The 17,974-nt window shown below is 34.2% G+C and overlaps 1 protein-coding gene across 3 annotated transcripts in view; it reads left to right on the top strand.

The window, feature by feature from the left end:
- Positions 1 to 17,974, top strand: part of Naaladl2 (N-acetylated alpha-linked acidic dipeptidase like 2) — a 1,175,859-nt gene that overhangs the window by 224,230 nt on the left and 933,655 nt on the right. The window contains exons 1-2 of one of the 3 annotated variants that reach the window (XM_048814263.1): positions 3,442 to 3,658; positions 16,208 to 16,313. The exons of 1 other annotated variant lie outside the window; for it this stretch is intronic. The gene's annotated coding sequence lies outside the window, so the exon portion shown is untranslated. Of the gene's footprint in view, positions 1 to 3,441; positions 3,659 to 16,207; positions 16,314 to 17,974 lie in introns of those variants that run through there. One more of the 3 variants, XM_048814261.1, reaches the window with a different exon arrangement.

The raw sequence follows: 17,974 nt of genomic DNA, 5'->3' as shown, positions 1-17,974 counted from the left end.
TAGAAAAACTAGGGATAACAGGAACATACCTCAATATTGTAAAAGCAATCTATGCTAAGCCTCAGGCTAGCATCATTCTGAATGGAGAAAAACTGAAGGCATTCCCTCTAAAATCTGGAACAAGACAGGGATGCCCTCTCTCTCCACTTCTGTTCAACATAGTTCTCGAAACACTGGCCAGAGAGTCTTAATTAAAGTTTCCGAGATGGTGAATTTCAAAATTTGGCCTAGATACTCTGTCTAAATCCAAGTCTTTATCAGCCCAAGGCTTGTGGAATAGCAGTTCTCTCCCAGTAACAATTTTTGCAGGGCTCTGCCATCAAAACAGATATAAGTACAAGAAAATGAGTCATATCCTTTTAGGTAATGATGTTTAAATAAATTAACTGATTATTATTCAGCAAGAATAGTAAGAAGTAATAGGAAAGAAATAATTGGAAAAAAAACAATCTCTTTTTGTTTTCTCTCTTTTCTCTGTGTGTTTCTGGTTGTTCTTGAAACTATTATAGAGAAAAATAACTATGTGCAGGAAAAATAACCCTGTGTACCTGAGGAATCTCTGATGTTATCACTGTACAAAATGTTGCCACACATGATAATGACTTGAGATATTAAGAAAGGAAGATTATATTCATTATGCTTCATTTAATATGACATAATGCAATTCTGTAAAAACAGTTCTATAAAAATGTTCAAACATATAGTTAAAAATATTCAGATATTTTAGAAACTACCATTTCTGCCACTTGTCATACCAGTGACACTAGATAACATTAATAGGCCATTACATGATCAGCCTACTCTTGAAAATCTGCCATCTCTTTATACCTATATGGTGAGTGGAGATTAAAAACACATTCTTTTTATAAATGGTCCTATGCATTTTTTTCTTTCATTTGTAATTTTATTACAATTGTGATGTTAAGTGTAGTCGATTTCCTTAACTTTAAAATGGGCATATAACTTCAGTGTTTATGTACTACACATTCTGAGATCTTTTGTTTCTCATTTTGTAAATGAAGAACTTAGCAACCAAGGTGATTAAAGACCTAAGGAAGACTTCACAGCAAGATGTAATAAGTGTACTCCCTAATATTGCTTTCAGGAGTTGTTAATATATATTGTGATTGTTTGTTAACTCTTTGATTATTTTCTCTTTTGACTTTAACCATAAACATGGTTGATAGAGAAGCAGCAAAATCCTCCTGAATTTGAAATGTTTGAAGCAATATTACGTTGAGATAATGGAGTTGTACCTAGTACATTCTTCCAGGAAAGCTGACTGAATTTGACAGTAGCCTTATTAAAAATATCAAAAAGCAATTTGCTTTATGAAAGACAATACAATTTTCACTGTACTTTAAACAAAGGATTTCAGAGGTTCTATTTGATGTATACGTTTATTAAAGTAACATTTGAAATATAAATTATTGTTAGTGTTTTTGAGGCATGGTATTGTTTTATTATGCTTTCAAAGGTACATTTCACAACATTTGTGAATTTTAAAAGGAAGACAATGACTTGGCCATTAAAAACACTTCTTGATCTGGGCTTGTAGCTCAGTGGTAGAGCACTTGCTTTGCACATGTGAGGCACTGGGTTCGATCCTCAGCACCACACAAAAATAAATTAAAAAAAATAAAGGTATTGTGTCCATTACAACTAAAAATGTTAAAAAACACTTCTTATCTGCCAAATTATAACTAATTTATTTTACACATTATCTAACATAAATTAATCATGTATATTATACATGATAGTTATATACATACAGATATAGATTCATCTGTTAGATGTAATGGATGTATAATAAATATCAGGTGGATATAAATAAAGAAAAATATAGAAAGTGCTTTGTTTTAGTCTTTATTATTATTAATCTAAATTTATAATGACATATTTTAAAGCCTTTGACAAAATATTTTGCAATGAAAGAAGTGGAACTATAGTTTTGGAACTCAACAATGAGATGTTTGCTTATCAGCAGTGTTTCAATGAAAAAAAAATCATCATCATCATTACAAAAATGGGCATCAGGGGTGCAGATGGGACAGCTGTTGTTCTTTAATTGTGACTAGATTAATAAAATGACATTTTTACAATCCATTTAAAACTTACCTATAGGGAATATATTTTAGTACCACTTTGGGTGCCTTTTGGTTAATAAATTCTCGCCTTTTGAGTGTAAGTATTTGGCTTCAAATCCCAGGTACAAGTTTATTAAAAATTGTAATAGTTCTTAGAGACTATAAAGTGAAATGAAGTGCACAAAATGTGTGTTTCCAGTGCTTGACTTTAAAACGATTTTTTACATGACGAATTTCAATATTTTCAACTTAAGCAGACTGTTGTTGAATTTAAATGATTATTAAATATTTAACCAGACAGAATATATTATTTTCAAGCAATTTTTTTTCAATTTCTTAATATTGTTTTTAATACTTAAAGAAGATGTGTCTTGTAAAATAGCATGTTATACTAATAATTACGGATATAGTAATATGTATGTGAAAGAGTTTATAACTTTAGACCTAAGTTTAAAAATATAGCTATTGATAAGTGGATGCTGATCCATACTGGGTGGGGGGGGGTGTGAGGAGAATGGAGGAACTTTGATTGAACAAAGGGTAGAGAGAGAAGGGGAGGAGTCTGGGGAGAGGAATGATGGTGGAATAAAATGAATGAGATGAATATCATTACCTAGGTACATGTGGTGTGACTCTACATCATGTACAATCAGAAAAATGAAAAGTTTTGCTTCATTTGTGTACAATGAATCAAATGCATTCTGCTATCATATATAATTAATTAGAACAAATAAAACATAAATTTAATAAAATATAGCTATTATAGTTAATAAGAAAAGAGCTATGAGAAACAGTCTGTCAAATTGTTAAAAATTAAAAATTTTTTGTTGTTGTTTGTTTTGTTACCAGGGATTCAACTCAGGGGCATTTGACCACTGAGTTACATCCTCAGCCCTATTTTGTATTTTATTTAGAGACAGGGTCTCACTGAGTTGCTTAGTACCTTGCTTTTACTGAGATTGGCTTTGAACTCATAATCCTCTTGGCTCAGCCTCCCAAACTGCTGGGATTACACATGTGTGCCACCACACATGGCTGTCAAATGATTTTTAAGATATGATAAAAATACACATTTTTATATTTGGAATATGATATTAAATATTTCTACAATTAGCATAATTTACTAAACACAATTTAATCATTATATAAACAAATGAAAGAGAATGTTTAAATCTATCTTAATAAATAGCCTGATAAATAACTGATTAGAATGAATAAATAAATAAACAAACAAGCCATGGTGATACTGTATGGTTAATTGGATTATAAGTATGCCACATTGCCACAGCGAAGATAGCAGTCTATCTAAAGGTGTACAGTGGGAATAACCAATGTTTTCCCCTTTGTTTTTATATTATATTTTTACTTACCTCCAGACAGATTTGGGACAAATTTGAATAGAAGAACACTTTAGAAGTTGTATTGCTTCATGGATTATCAGCCTTCTTTTCTCAAATCATGAAAATTTAGTGTTTATAACCAGTGAGATGAAGATTGTGAAGCACTGAGACAGGACCATAATTGGACAAGAGTCCTGAATTCCATAACTTTGAAAAGAAACTGACCTAAAAGTGAGATGTGTCTCATTACTTGGTGTTTCCCTTCCCTCAGAAAATGAGCTTGTGACTGGTTTAAAAAAGTTTGGTGGTACGGAGGAGAGCCTGACATCGCAGAACTCTCACTGACACAAGTGTCTAAGCTATCCCTGTTCCTTGAATGCTAAGTGAAGGCACAAGACTCTTGGAGTTACTCGTGTGAAAAGTAGAAATCAGAGTGGTGGCAAGATTCTTCCAGTCCCAAAATGTTACAAGTTCATGTGGTACAGGAGCTGGAGCTGGAGGATCTGGAGGCTTACCATAGGAGAAGGAACCCAAGATTAGGGGTTTACAGCCCATTGTACACAAGATTGCTCTTTAACCATAGGGAGACCAGGTGCATTTCAGGGCACCCTGACTTATTTCCATTATGAGTTACCTCCTTCTGAGAGCTCTAGTTTTACAAATAATGGTCAAAAAATGGCCTCAAGGAAGGCCCAGCTGAGACTGAGGTCTCAGTAAGACTGGTAAGACTGGAGGTGCACAAGAAACCCACAGTGAAGTGTTTCCTCACACTCTTCTCCATCTTCATGGATCTAGTGCTCCCTCCCAATTTTAACCCTGTAACAATATCTACTCCAATTATGTTCTCTTAAAAACTCCAAATCCTCTGACATTTCAGGAATACCATTGTCCTTCATTCATGTTTGTGTTCCTTGCCCTTGGGGGCATGGTGGTTTGGCTTGGTCTGAAGAATCCTAACATTTCATGTGGTATCTGGTATATTTCCAGTATCTCCTGTAGTGTTTCATTCTCTTTTTTTCCAAGAATGGACCTTTTCAAAAATTTTCTGATCTTAGCCCTTATAGATTTTGATTAAAGAGTGATGAACATGGTAGAATAGAAGTATAAAATTTCATTTGTTGACAGAGGCCTTTACTAACAGTTATATTCTTACAAATGTTACTAATAGAATCCTTGGCACATGTGCATGTAAGGCAAATATAGATAAATCATTAGTTTATGTCTTAATTTTTTTAAATATGATTTACTAACTTTTAAATTCAAAGAGCAGAGAACATTAATTTCGTAAATCAAGTGAAAAGGTCCTCAGCCTGAGGTCATCTGTGACATTCTAAAGACAAATTTGACTTGATTAGATGGCTACTAGATAACCATCTTTTTACTCATTAATTCATGTGTGTATTTTATGTAAAGTTCATGCCTATCTAAAATGTTTCCCTAAATAGGAAAGTTTCCCCTTTGTCATTTATATGCATGCATGTATATGTGTAGTTTTCTATACAGATGATTCCTGAGATACATTTATAAGAAAGCTGTGTCAACAAACACATTGTCAAAAACATTTCAGAAATGTGAACAGCATATTATAGTGATGCAGCCACAACAATGTTTAAGCAGCTATATTCATAATAGCCAAACTGTGAAACCAACCTAGATGCCCTTCAGTAGATGAATGGATAAAGAAACTGTGGTATATATACACAATAGAATATTACTCAGCAATAAAAGAGAATAAAACTATGGCATTTATAGGTAAATGGATGAAGTTAGAGAATATCATGCTAAGCGAAGTAAACCAATCCCCCAAAACCTAAGGCCAAATGTTTTCTCTGATATGTAGATGGTAATCCATAATGAGGGGGTATGGGATGAGTGTAGGACTTTGGATTGGCCAAAAGGAGGTAGGTAAGGGGAAAAGGCATGGGAATAGGAAAGATGGTGGAATAAGATGGATGTCATTACCCTGGGTACATGTATGATCGCACGAAGGGTGTGACCCTACTTTGTGTACAATCAGAAAGTGAAAAATTGTGCCCCATTTGTGTACAATGAATCAAAGAGCATTCTGCTGTCATGTATAACTGATTAGAATGAATGAATAAATAAACAAATAAAATAAATAAATAAACAAACAAACCATGGTGATACTGGTTAATTGGATAGACTGTAAATATGCCACATTGCCACAATGAAGATAGCAGTCTGTCTAAAGGTGTACAGTGGGAATAACCAATGTTTTCCCCTTTGTTTTTATATTATATTTTTACTTACCTCCAGTCAGATTTGGGACAAATTTGAATAAAAGAACACTTTATTGCTTCATGGATTATCAGCCTTCTTTTCTCAAACATCACCTTTTTTATCCCTTTGCCTTCAACCTACATTCTCTTTAAGCAACTGTAGTCTCTCTTTTCACTACCACATCGAAACTACTCTCACTGTCACCAATGCCTTTCTAATTGCTAAACCCAAAGGAAGCTTTCCAAGTCTTGGGGTTGTGCCAACCCATATCAGAAACTGAGATAAGAGGAAAAGGTGTGTCTCTACTTATACTTATTAAAATACCCTCCCATATTTTGAACTGAGGGGAAAAGGTGAATAAACATTCTCTCCACAAAACCATATCTAAAGTCCCAATCTATTGGCACACATTGTCAACCCCATAAACCTACCCAGTGGGAAAGCAAAGGCTGCTCAGACCCAGGAAGTGCAGGCTGTCATGCTGCAGGATCATAAACATCAGCCTGCCTTTCATTTTTATATTTTTGTTCATTGCGGATTCTTTTTTATTAATTCTAATTTTGCCATGCCCCTCTGCCCCCTGTGCTAGGAATTGAACCCAGGGCTTTGGGCATGCTAGGCAAGTGCTGCTGTACCACTAAGCTGCAGCCCCAACCCCTTAATTCTCACTTGAAAATGATATATCTAAATATTACTTCTGTTGGTTAGTTTTTTTTTTCCTCCTGAACCTTCTTTATTTTGTTTACCCAAGGTGAGTGGGTCATTCATCTCACCCCTAATTCCAGCCCTGCTCACAATACTTGGCCTCACTCTAGCCCTTGATACTATTCTTTGTGTCTACTCAATCTGTCTTCTCTGAGCTTCTGTGATACTTTTGTCTCATGATTCTTTATCCTTCACCAACAAATAATCCTCTTCAGTATTTTACTTAGGGTTTTTTTTTTTTTTTTTTTTTTTTAACCTGGGATTGAACTCAGGGCACTCGACCACTGAGTCACATCCCTAGCCCTATTTTGTACTTTAAAAAGAGACAGGATCTCACTGAGTTGCTTAGTACCTTGCTTTTGCTGAAGCTGGCTTTGAACTCAGGATCCTCCTGCCTCAGCCTCCCAAGCCACTGGGATTATAGGTGTGCACCACTGTGCCCGGCTAATTAGGGTCTTCTTTTCTTACTGCTCTTCCAGCTTTAGTGGTCTCAGTGGCTCATCCCAATGATCTAAACAGACTTCCATTTATACTCTTACCATCGGTGTTCACACATTTCCACTGTTACTCCTTTATTTCATTTCCTCATTACTTCATGGCTAGACAATTGTGAAAGGCTGCTAATAAAGCCCTTTTATCTTCATATTGGCCTATCTGTGATCTGCAATTCAGGACAAATTATTTTTTTTCAAAGTGGATATGTGATTCATTTATTAAATAAATATTTCTTTTTGTTTCAAACACTGTTTCCAACTCTGTATAAATCAGGAAATAAAAGAAAATTGTAAGCCATATTGTTTAGAACAATATTATATTCAGTAATGCTAGTAAAGTTAGCAATCACTAACTTTTTTATGCATATATTAAAATACGGAGAGATTAGTCAAGATGCCCTTGTCCATACTTCTAATAAGTACCAGGGCCAAGATTCAAACCTAGATAGATAGTCTCTATCTGTTGTACTTGAGAGCATTTTTTTCATGAGTTTCAATCCTCCATATAATATAATGAGATGGTATATAACATAATTTTACATAGAAGAAAATATGCCTAAGAGTAATTTACTTGCCCAAGGTCTCAGAACTCATGGTGTAGGTGGGATTAATACACAGAGAGTTTATATATATACAACTTTCATCTATCATCTTTTTGAGTTATTTGTCCAAGAAGCAATTATCCCTAAAGCCACAGATTTGAGCTTACATTTATGGACAGCTGGCAGGGCTACTGTCATTATAAATATGAAATATAGAAGTGCAAAATAGTCTAGTGTTTTACTGGTAACTTATCAGGCTGCCCTGGTGGACTAAGAATTTGGCATACAACACAAAGCCTAGAGGACTAAGTCTTAGGTAACCATTAGTTACTTATGAAAATATTCCATGCAGAAGGAACAAGGCTTCTTTTAACTTCCATGTGAATAATCATTTTTCTATAGTCAACCTTATGAATGAAATAACTCTTTTTTATCAGAATATTATTAAATAAGGTCATATGCTAGGAACCTGTGTCAATCCATTTGGCATCTCTGATATTTTCTAGACTAACTTCCTAAAATCTCTTACCCTGTTGGTAACTGTATACATCAACTGCAGTTAATAAAAGTGATAACTTAATAACTTACCATCATTGAGTGATTACTACCTAACAGGTTGTAGTTAACCAAACATGTTCTAACTAGCTTTACTAGTATTAACTCACCGTACCCAAACAACCTCTAAGGGGCAGATACCATTGCCATCTTTCCCCACTTTTCAGATGCAACAGCTGAGGCTTGGTGAGGCTAAGTCACTTGTTTAAGGTCACAAAGTAAACAGCAAAGCTAGGCTTTGAGCCCAGGGAGAGTGGGTCGGGCCTAAGTAACTAAATACAACAAGCCTACATCTGAGGAATATAAACCCTAGCAGAGGCAATCTCCAGAGGAGAGGTGTTCACTTTTTCCTTCATTTAGTATTTCTTGACTACCAACTCCATTAGATGCTGTTCAAGGTCATTTTTAGATTATGAAATATAGGCATAGTTATGTGAATTTTACAAATTGTTTTAGTCAACTTTCCACTTTTATAACCAAAAAACCTGACAAGAAAAGCATAGAAGAGGAAAAGTTTATTTTGTTTCACAGTTTCAGAGGTTTAGTCCGTGGTCAACCGTCTCTGTACATAGTTCTGAGTCCCAGATGAGGCAGAACATCATGGGGGAAAGATGTGACAGAGGAAAGTAGTTCAGGACATGACAATCAGAAACCAGAGAGAGCTCAGCTCACCAGGGACACAATAATACCTTCCAAAGTCATGCCCCCAATGACCTACTTCCTTTAGCCACAAACTACCTGCCTATAGTTACCACCCAGTTAATCCATATCAATGGATTAATGCATTGATTAGGTTAAAGATCTCATAACCCAATCATTTCACCTCTGAACACTCTTGCATAGTCTCACACATGAACAATTGGGGGACATCTCATATCTAAACCATAACACAAATGTCCATAGGATCTCTTAATATACTTTTCTTTGAACTTAGTATTTTGAATATACTAGTCAAAATTAGTTTTCCCATCTCAATTATTTTTTATCTCATCATTTGCCAATTGTTTTGAAAAAATATATAAATTGATGGGCTGTAATAATAGTAGGAGAATACCCTCCAGGGACATTTCATCTTCTCACTAGCTTTTAATGTGTATGAAATCATAGCCCTACATATGCTAAAGACAAGCAAAAGGAAAAATAGATCATTTATTTTATCCCACTAGTATTGACTAATTCTCTGTAGTATTTTGGCAAAGACAGGCTCTTGTCTACTTTTAAATGACTCAATTGAAGAGGCTTCTGCTAGAGGTTGATTGTAGAGGCTGATGAACTTGCTATGAAAGGTTTCTAACATTAAGCTTAATTTTCCACTCCTTAAAATTCCAGAGCATTACTCTTAACTGCTTTCCGTACCTTACTCAGCCTCTGCTGCCTCCTTGTTTCTTGGCATTTGTGACCCACTGTCATTCCTAGATAGGTATTGTGTCTCCCCACTATGAACTACTGAGCAAAGCATAGTTTCTATCTTTACATGGGCTGTTAGTTGCTAGGCAAAGGGATAATTGTGTATTCTTCCTTTTTGAATTTGGTCTATGCTCTGCCTAAGTGTGCTAAACTATATATTCATTAATATGTGATTTAAATATGTGAATTTTAAGTCTTTGAACTAGAGTTCTAATCATCATCAATCACTTACTGAATTCATAGGTACAAAATCCTGGCTCCTATTTCCCAATTATTCTATTACATGGCAGGTCTGAACACTTTTCCTATTTTCCACAGATATATGTCAAAATAAAAGAACACTTAAATGACTATTGAAAAAAATGTTTATATGGATTTTAGACATATGAAATCTATGTGTCATTTTTCAAAAGAAAAATGATGGTTATATTATTGGGGGAAAACATAATGATTTTTTATGGCTAGGAAATGATGTGAACTTTCTAAAGGCTGTCAGTCAATAGTTTATTCTTATTGATTGATGCATGTTTCCTTTAACCTTTACATGGAGACTCTTCAATAGGTTAAATAATTTTATTATTTATTTCCTTATATAGCTGCCAAGGTCACACCATTAAAATATAATACATTGAGGGCTGGGGCTATAGCTCTGTAGTAGAGTACTTGCCTGCCGTGTGTAGGATTCCCTGGATTCAGTTCCCAGCACCACACACACACACACACACACACACATAATAATTATACAAATGATTCATGGAAACAAGAGTGTTTCAAGAAGAAATAACTTTGTTGTGCTTGTCTCATTGATTTCTTGGCATTATTTTTGGTATATAACAACCCTTTTAGATCATACCCATAGCTCTTAGAGCTAGTTCATGTTCTAGAGAGAAACAATGAAGGAGGAAGATTTATTGTAAAGTTAAAACATATGTTGTTTTGTGAGAATTTTATATATTATACCATTTCAATGTAACATTAATTTTACAGTTAATTCCTAACTCTCACAAGGCTTGTAGGTGATTATTCTATATTTCTACCCATATGCTACCATAGAAAGTGTGATCTGGCCACATTTGTGACTGAGCTGGGGTATGCATGTTGGAACAGATCCTTGATTAGCAGAATCCCATACTGAGCGTCAGTGCCACTTCTCCCATGTGCCTGCTGAGAACCATTGTGCAAAGGTTTGTCTTGACAGGCAGTCCTATAAAATTGCAACTTATCTGCTATATTGCTTTGATATTTCAATCTATTTTTGAATAAGTTTTACACTTTGGCATTTGGTATATTGTTTTTTCTTGGATATACAGCTGGCGGCTGTATTAGTATTCACTAAAAGTACTGTAGTAATTCCCGCATCAAAATAATCCTGCTCCTCAGTTTTATTTCATACTAAATACAAGGTGTCATATTTCAACACTGGTAAAAGATAATTAGACTCTTCTAATCAATCACAATATTTAAAGAAATCAATCTTCTATAGCCAAGCCAAATAATTTTGGTCAGGAATATACAAATGTTTCTCTCTTTTTCTAATCTAATGTGGTTCTCATATTGTAATGTGCATTAGAATCACCCAAAGTGCTGATATAAACACAGATTATTGGGCTCCAACAGCAGAGATTCTGATCTAAAATCTAGGATAGCATCTGAGATTTTTCATTTATATCAAGTTCCCAAGTGAGGCTGATGCTAGCCAAGAGACTTCTCTTGCAGAATCACTGGATTAAAATATTGTGTAGTCACACAGCTTAACATATTATGTCCTGGCATCCCTGTATGGGACACCTATCAAAACTTAAATCAGGCAACGAAATTCCTGTATGTGTTAAGTTTTTATAGGTAGTCCACAAATGGGACATGAGGACATAATGGGTTAAGGCTGTAACTCCACTGATAAGATCTTGTCTGGTGCCCACAGTTGAAAACCACTGATCCAAACTGCTGGTTGGGAAAGTTAATCAGTAATGGACCCATAGTAAATATTTTAAGCTAGTGGGCTAGATGATGTCTGTTGCAACTTCTCAATTATAGTTGAGTTATTATAGTAGGAAAGCAGCCATAGACAATATATAAATGAATGGGTGTGGCTGTGCCCAATAAAAACTTATTTACAAAACATGCAGCAGACAGAATTTGGCACAGGGGCCAAAGTTTATCAATGTCTGATCTAATTCATCAACAAGAGCATGTGTCTTTCTTAGCTCTTAACCTGTCTATATGGTATATCATAAGCAACAGCCAAGTGCCCAACATTGAACTATGATTTGTGGGGATATATAACATAAATAAGATTTTTCCATTCCTCTTTAAGAGATCAGAGTGTTGTGTATTATAGTGTTGAAACGATTAGAATGAAACTAAATGTCAGTTCTGGAGTAGATTACATGAGATAGGTCAATTTTGGATAAAGTAGGCAAGACAACAAAATAAATGTCCTAGAAAGGCAGAGCAGCAAAAGAAAAGGCACAGAGAGAGTACACAGTGCATTTTTCCAAAGGATAGTGAGGATATCCTTGATATAGAGAGGATTGTAGAAGTGCATAGAAATACATAGGAATGTTTAGTACCAAATGCCACTTACTGGCATTTGTTGTGTGTATTCTAGGTATTGGCAAAGTGATGGGTCCTGGGGACAAAGCTCATCAAGACAACAGTCCTTGCCTTCAAGAGCCTCAAAGGTGGAGATATCAAAGTGTTCAACTCCATCTACAAATATTTTGAGTTAATACATTTAGATTAATGCTGGCTTTTTAGTTGGTGCATTTTAGTTGAAAATGATATTTACATATTGAAGATAGGAAATTTTTATTAATTTTTGATCAGTTGTAGAATGGCTTGAAGAAAATAGTTTTAGGAAAAATAGGCAATCATCTGTAGAAACTAATAAAATGGTAACCATGAAAATTTTATTTTTTAATATCATATTAATTCCATAGGAACTTTGTACATTACAGGTAGCATGTGTTGGGGTTGGGCTCTTCTTTCTAATACACTGTGCTCAAAAAATCCAAAGTTAGCATATGAATATGTTTGTATCAAGACATATCAGAATTAAAGACAATTTTAAATAGTTGTAGCATTTTGTCTCCTTAATACAATGATATGTCATTGAAATAATTTATGTAGATAAGAAATTATCAGCTGGGAGTGATGGCACATGCCTGTAATCCTAGCAGCTCAGGAGGCTGAGACAGGAGGATCGCAAGTTCAAAGCCAGCCTCAGCAACGTCAAGGTGCTAAGCAATTCAGTGAGACTCTGTCTCTAAATAAAATACAAAGTAGGGCTGGGGATGTGACTCAGTGCTTGAGTGCCTGAGTTCAATCCCTAGTACCACCCCCCCAAAAAACAAAAACAAAAACAAAGAAAAAAAGAAGGATTTAAAAAGATAAAGAGATTATCAGTAGCTGGAAATTTTCAGAGACTTTTATTGTTAAACATTAAATGTAGGATCTGGATGGAGTTGAGTATAAAATAAAATTTTTAGTGGGAACTAATGGTAGATGTTGGTATGATATTTGAGTGAAATAATTACTGAACTTCCAGTTTCAGTATTCTGACTTTCTTTAATGCTTGGAAGTTCACAAGGAACTCACTCATTCAGGTCTTCATAAGAACATAAGAAAAATCATATCTCAATATTTTATTTCAACACAAGAAACTAGAGTTCATCTTATTAAGCAAATAGAATTTTTAATTTGGCGTTGTAAGAAGCAAGGATCAGTCAAAAGGTACTGTCTTAGACAAGGAGATATATATCTGTTTAGCTACCTAACCCAATTTACATAGTTTGATTCTTAATCAAATGCAGAGATGCAGATGGCAGCATGCCATTTTGATTCAATTGGATGCCAAGGGAAAGGTTAAGGAGGAAAGTCCCAAGTGACTTAGCATTTCTTGAGATTCATAGCCTGAATACTTAGGTGCCTTGGTGCACATATCTAAATCTTTTTGTTTTGGCTCCTTTAATGTTGAAGGAGGGCAGAAGCTCACATTTATACTAAAATGATAATGGATTTGATGCACATCTTGCCCATGATTAGAACATTGAGACACTTCCATAAAAGTTGAGAATTGAGTAGTGTCCTTCAATTCTCCCCATTCTGTATCCCATTTACATCCAAACAATTGAGATATTCTTAAATAATGTCTTTAATTATGTATGTTTGTGTGTGGTGTACATGTGTGTTTGTACCTGTATGTTACTGATAATGTAATATCACTAATTCTTGAACTATAGAGTTTGCTTAAAATATTAGTCTACTTGGGCGCTCTAACAGAATTTCACAGAGGATGGTTTAACCAACGGAAATTTATATCTCACAGTTCTGGAGGTAGGGGGAGAACAAGATTAAGGTGCCAGCCAATTTGGTTGCTGATGACTCTTGGAGATGGCTGTCTTTTTGCTATGTCCTTACATGGAATAGACAGAAAGAGATAGTGCAAGCTCTCTGATGTATTCTTTAAGGGTCACTAATTCCACCATAAGGAGCCCACCCAAATGATTTCACCTACCTAATTACTTCCCCCAAAGGAAATTACTCCAAATAGCATTATATTTGAAGGTTAGGGTTTCAACATGTGAATTTGCAGAGAACACAAATATTGAGTTTATCACATTTGAATATATAAATTGAGGAAGCTTATAGCTCTTCTGTTAGCCAATTAGGTTAATCTTATCAACAGGCTCTGAAATTTTTGATAAAACAATTAGATGCACTTCCAAATTAGTGAACATACAGGACCTGCTTTAAATTTTTTCCTCTCTAAAAGCAGAAAGAATTTTAAATAAAAATTCAGAAATATTATTTAATGCTTTTGGTGCTTGAGGACTTTATGACACATTATTATATTCTATTATGTAATGCTTAAGGAAGACATAAGATTTAAAAATGAGGAATAAAAAGCTAGGAGAGAAGAGAAAGTAAGCTAACCTAACAAAATGTAAAGATATGTTTTCCTATCCACATCCTGTATGATATTGCAAGTTGACTGTTATAGAAGAAAATAATACCAGTTTCTTTTTTATTATTATTATAAATAACAGAGAACATTTTATAGCTTTCAAGTGGCTCAAAGCTAAGATAAAAATGTAAAAAATAATAAAGAGGAAAAACAAAGGATCCAATTAACAGAATGAAGACAACCTATAAAATGGAAGAAAATATTTGCAAACTACATCTGATGGAGGATTGATATCTAGGATATATAGGAAACCTCAAAAACTCAATAGCAAAAATCCAATCTTAAATGGGCATTAGATGTAGATAGACATTACTCAAAAGAAGACATGAAAGTATCCAACAGGTCATTTAAAAAATGCTTAACATGAATCATCAGGGAAAAGTAAATCTAAACAACAACAAGAAGTCATCTCACTCCAGTTAGAAGGGTTGCTATCACAAAGACAAAAGATGAGTTCTGGCAAGGGCACAGAGAAAAAGAAACTCTTGAACACTGTTGGTGGAAATGCAAATTAGTACATCCATTATGGAAAACAGTAGGTAGGGTCCTCAAAAAATAAAATTATAACTACATATGACTCAGCAATCTCATTCCTGGGTATATACCCAAAGGAAATGAAATCAATGCTTTAGAGATATCTGCATTTTCATGTTTACTGCAGTGCTATTCACAAAAGCAAAGAGACAGAAACAGCCATCAACTGATAAGTAAAGAAAATGTAATTCATTTACACAGTGGAATACTATTCAGTCTAACAAAAAAAATGAGATCCTATCATTTGTGAAAACATAAATGGAAATGGAGGACATTATGTTAAGTGAAATAACCAAGGTACAGACAGACTATACTTAGAAGAAACAGATTAAATAACAGAAATAATTTCTGATGTTCTGTTGCATATTAAGGTGATTATACATGATGTACTATATTTTTCAAAGAGCTAGAAGAAATTATCTTTATTGTTTCACTATGAAGGAATAATAATTATGGAGGAGATAGATACTTTTAGCCCATTATAAACATTGCACATTGTATACGTGTATCAAAACATCACCTGATACCCCCAAATCATATAATTTTTATGTGTCAAATAAAATAGATAAATAAATATAAAAGAAGAAAAAATGAGATTCTTTGTAATTAATAACATTTATTGCTTGATATCACAGCCCATTGGTATGAAATGGAGAATAACTTTCTTGGCATTAAAAAGTGTAAAATAAAATGAATAAATTTAATGTTTTAAGATGTTATTTTGCTATTAGTCATTTATTGAGCACCTAGTACATGCTAGACCATGTTATAGGCACATTATAAGACCATGTTTCTAATTTTCACAATAGTCCTAGTGTTACCTATTTTCATGTTAGGAAATTGGTAGTTGTAGGGTTATGGAAATTACTCAAGGTCACACTTGTTTTCAAATGAACAGCCACCTAGTCCTAGATATAATCTAATATACATCCCTGCCTTTTGTTAACTTTTAATCTGCAAAGGTATAATGAATCATTCTGTGTCCAATTGAGTGTTTTCTGCTTTACCTTTTATACTTAGTAGCACATGGTACAAAGTAAATGGGCCATTTATGTTTGCTGAATGAAGGTGCAAATGTAAACACATGTAAAAGGTGAAAGTGAGAAAAGTGTTCTGTGTATACATTTGTCCTTGAGATAAAATACTTTGCTTAAAAAAGTCTATACTTTCTTGACTCCCCACAAATGGTACAGAATTACATGTACTTACCATAAAATGAACTTACAAAGTAACATTAAAAAGAATCAGCAATAAAAAATTCAGGAACCAACTGATAAATTATCTGATACAGCTCCCAATTAAATTGATTACTTCCATTTTTTAAATTTATTAACAGGAAATGAACTTTGACTGTTAGGCACCTGGATGAAGAGCCCTGGGTTCAAATTATCCATCTCCTATACCCTGCAAAGACCTGGTTGCTGTAGGATCATTTAATTGAAGTAAGACCTAATTAATTAGAATGTAAGACTTTTATTCTTGAATCAACTTTTAATAAGGTAACTTGGCCCATTTCTGTGGTGTTCCTAGATCTGCTAATTTTAAAAGAAGAATGCAAGCACTATTTTCTGGCAAATTTTATGTATTTTAATTTCTATTCATCTTTTATGGATAAACCCATTTTGTACAATAATAGGTAAGTATATCAATTTCTGTGTGGCTTTTAAAATTGGTATAATCTCTTTGCCTTTGTGTGCATCAATTCTTTTTATTTAATTATAAATGTCATTACAACTTATTTAATTAGGCTCTCTTTTTGTTGTTGTTTGTTGACGTTACCAATGATTTTTCTAAAACTTAACAATGAATCTATGCTGGGTGTGGTGGCTTATGCCTATAATCCCAATGGCTTAGGAGGCTGAAACAGGAGGATAGAGAGTTCAAAGCCATCCTCAGCAATGGCAAGGCACTAAGCTAGTCAGTGAGACCCTTTCTTTATATTAAATACAAAATAGGGCTGGGGATATGGCTCAGTGGCCAAGTGCCCCTGAGTTCAATCCTCCATACGCACCCCTGCCCAAAAATAAACAATGCGATCTATGCCACAATACAGTGTGACCACATATCAGTTATTACTTTTTTTCTCAAGTATAGAGATATTTGTTGGCCCTTTGTAACATTTCTTTCTATATGGCCACACACAGTCTTAGACTTCCATATATCTACTGGAGTTTGAAGACATGCTGAAAAAGTTTAAAACTATTCTTGGAGTTGGAGGTAGGGGAAGATGCTACTGTGGGATCACAATCCTTTACCTGTAGAGCACTAGCTATCATCAATATTCAGATGCTTGTTCAAGTTTACTTTGTATGAAATTTGACATGGTGTGCATAATGCAAAGGCTGTAAAGACAGCATAGAACCAAGAAAGGACCCAGCATGACCACCAGCATACTTTAGGGGCTTGGATGAATTATTTAATCTTAGAATTCCCTTACACCCTGATTTAAGATTTGATCATGGAAAGGTGATAAGATCTGTGCCCTGAAGGGTGAGGAAGATAATACACATTTATGAACTATCTGGGGGGAAAGAGGCTGTGCCCCTTATAAAGCCATTCAAGTTCAAGTACTTTAAAGTCAACTAAGTAATTAATTGGAAAAAAAGTAGGAAGAAGTGGAGGAGGAGATGGGTGTGTTTGGACATTGGATTGAATAAATTATAAGGTCATTTCCAACCATATATAAGGCTATAAAATTATGTTATTATGTAAAATTATGTTATTATGTAAAAACACTCATTTCCAACCATATATAAGGCTATTTTTTAAGAGAGAGAGAGAAAAAAAGAGAGAGAGAATTTAATATTTATTTTTTAGATTTTTCGGCAGACACATTTTTATTTGTATGTCGTTCTGAGGATCGAACCCAGCACAGTGTACATGCCAGATGAGCGCGCTACCGCTTGAGCCACATCCCCAGCCCTAAAATTGTGTTATTATGTAAAGCACTTATTGCCTAAAATTTGTTGGATCCTATCTATGTTCCATTTTTAGTCATTACAAATGAGTAAAATACAAATATATATATATATATATATATATATATATATATTTTTTTTTTTTTCAAACTATATATATATATATATATATATATATATTCAAA

Source organism: Marmota marmota, unplaced genomic scaffold (assembly GCF_001458135.2).
Source record: "Marmota marmota marmota unplaced genomic scaffold, marMar, whole genome shotgun sequence".
In the NCBI taxonomy this organism is placed as follows: domain Eukaryota; kingdom Metazoa; phylum Chordata; class Mammalia; order Rodentia; family Sciuridae; genus Marmota; species Marmota marmota.
The sequence above is the reverse complement of the archived record's forward strand: the minus strand, read 5'-3'. Positions and strand labels throughout refer to the sequence as shown.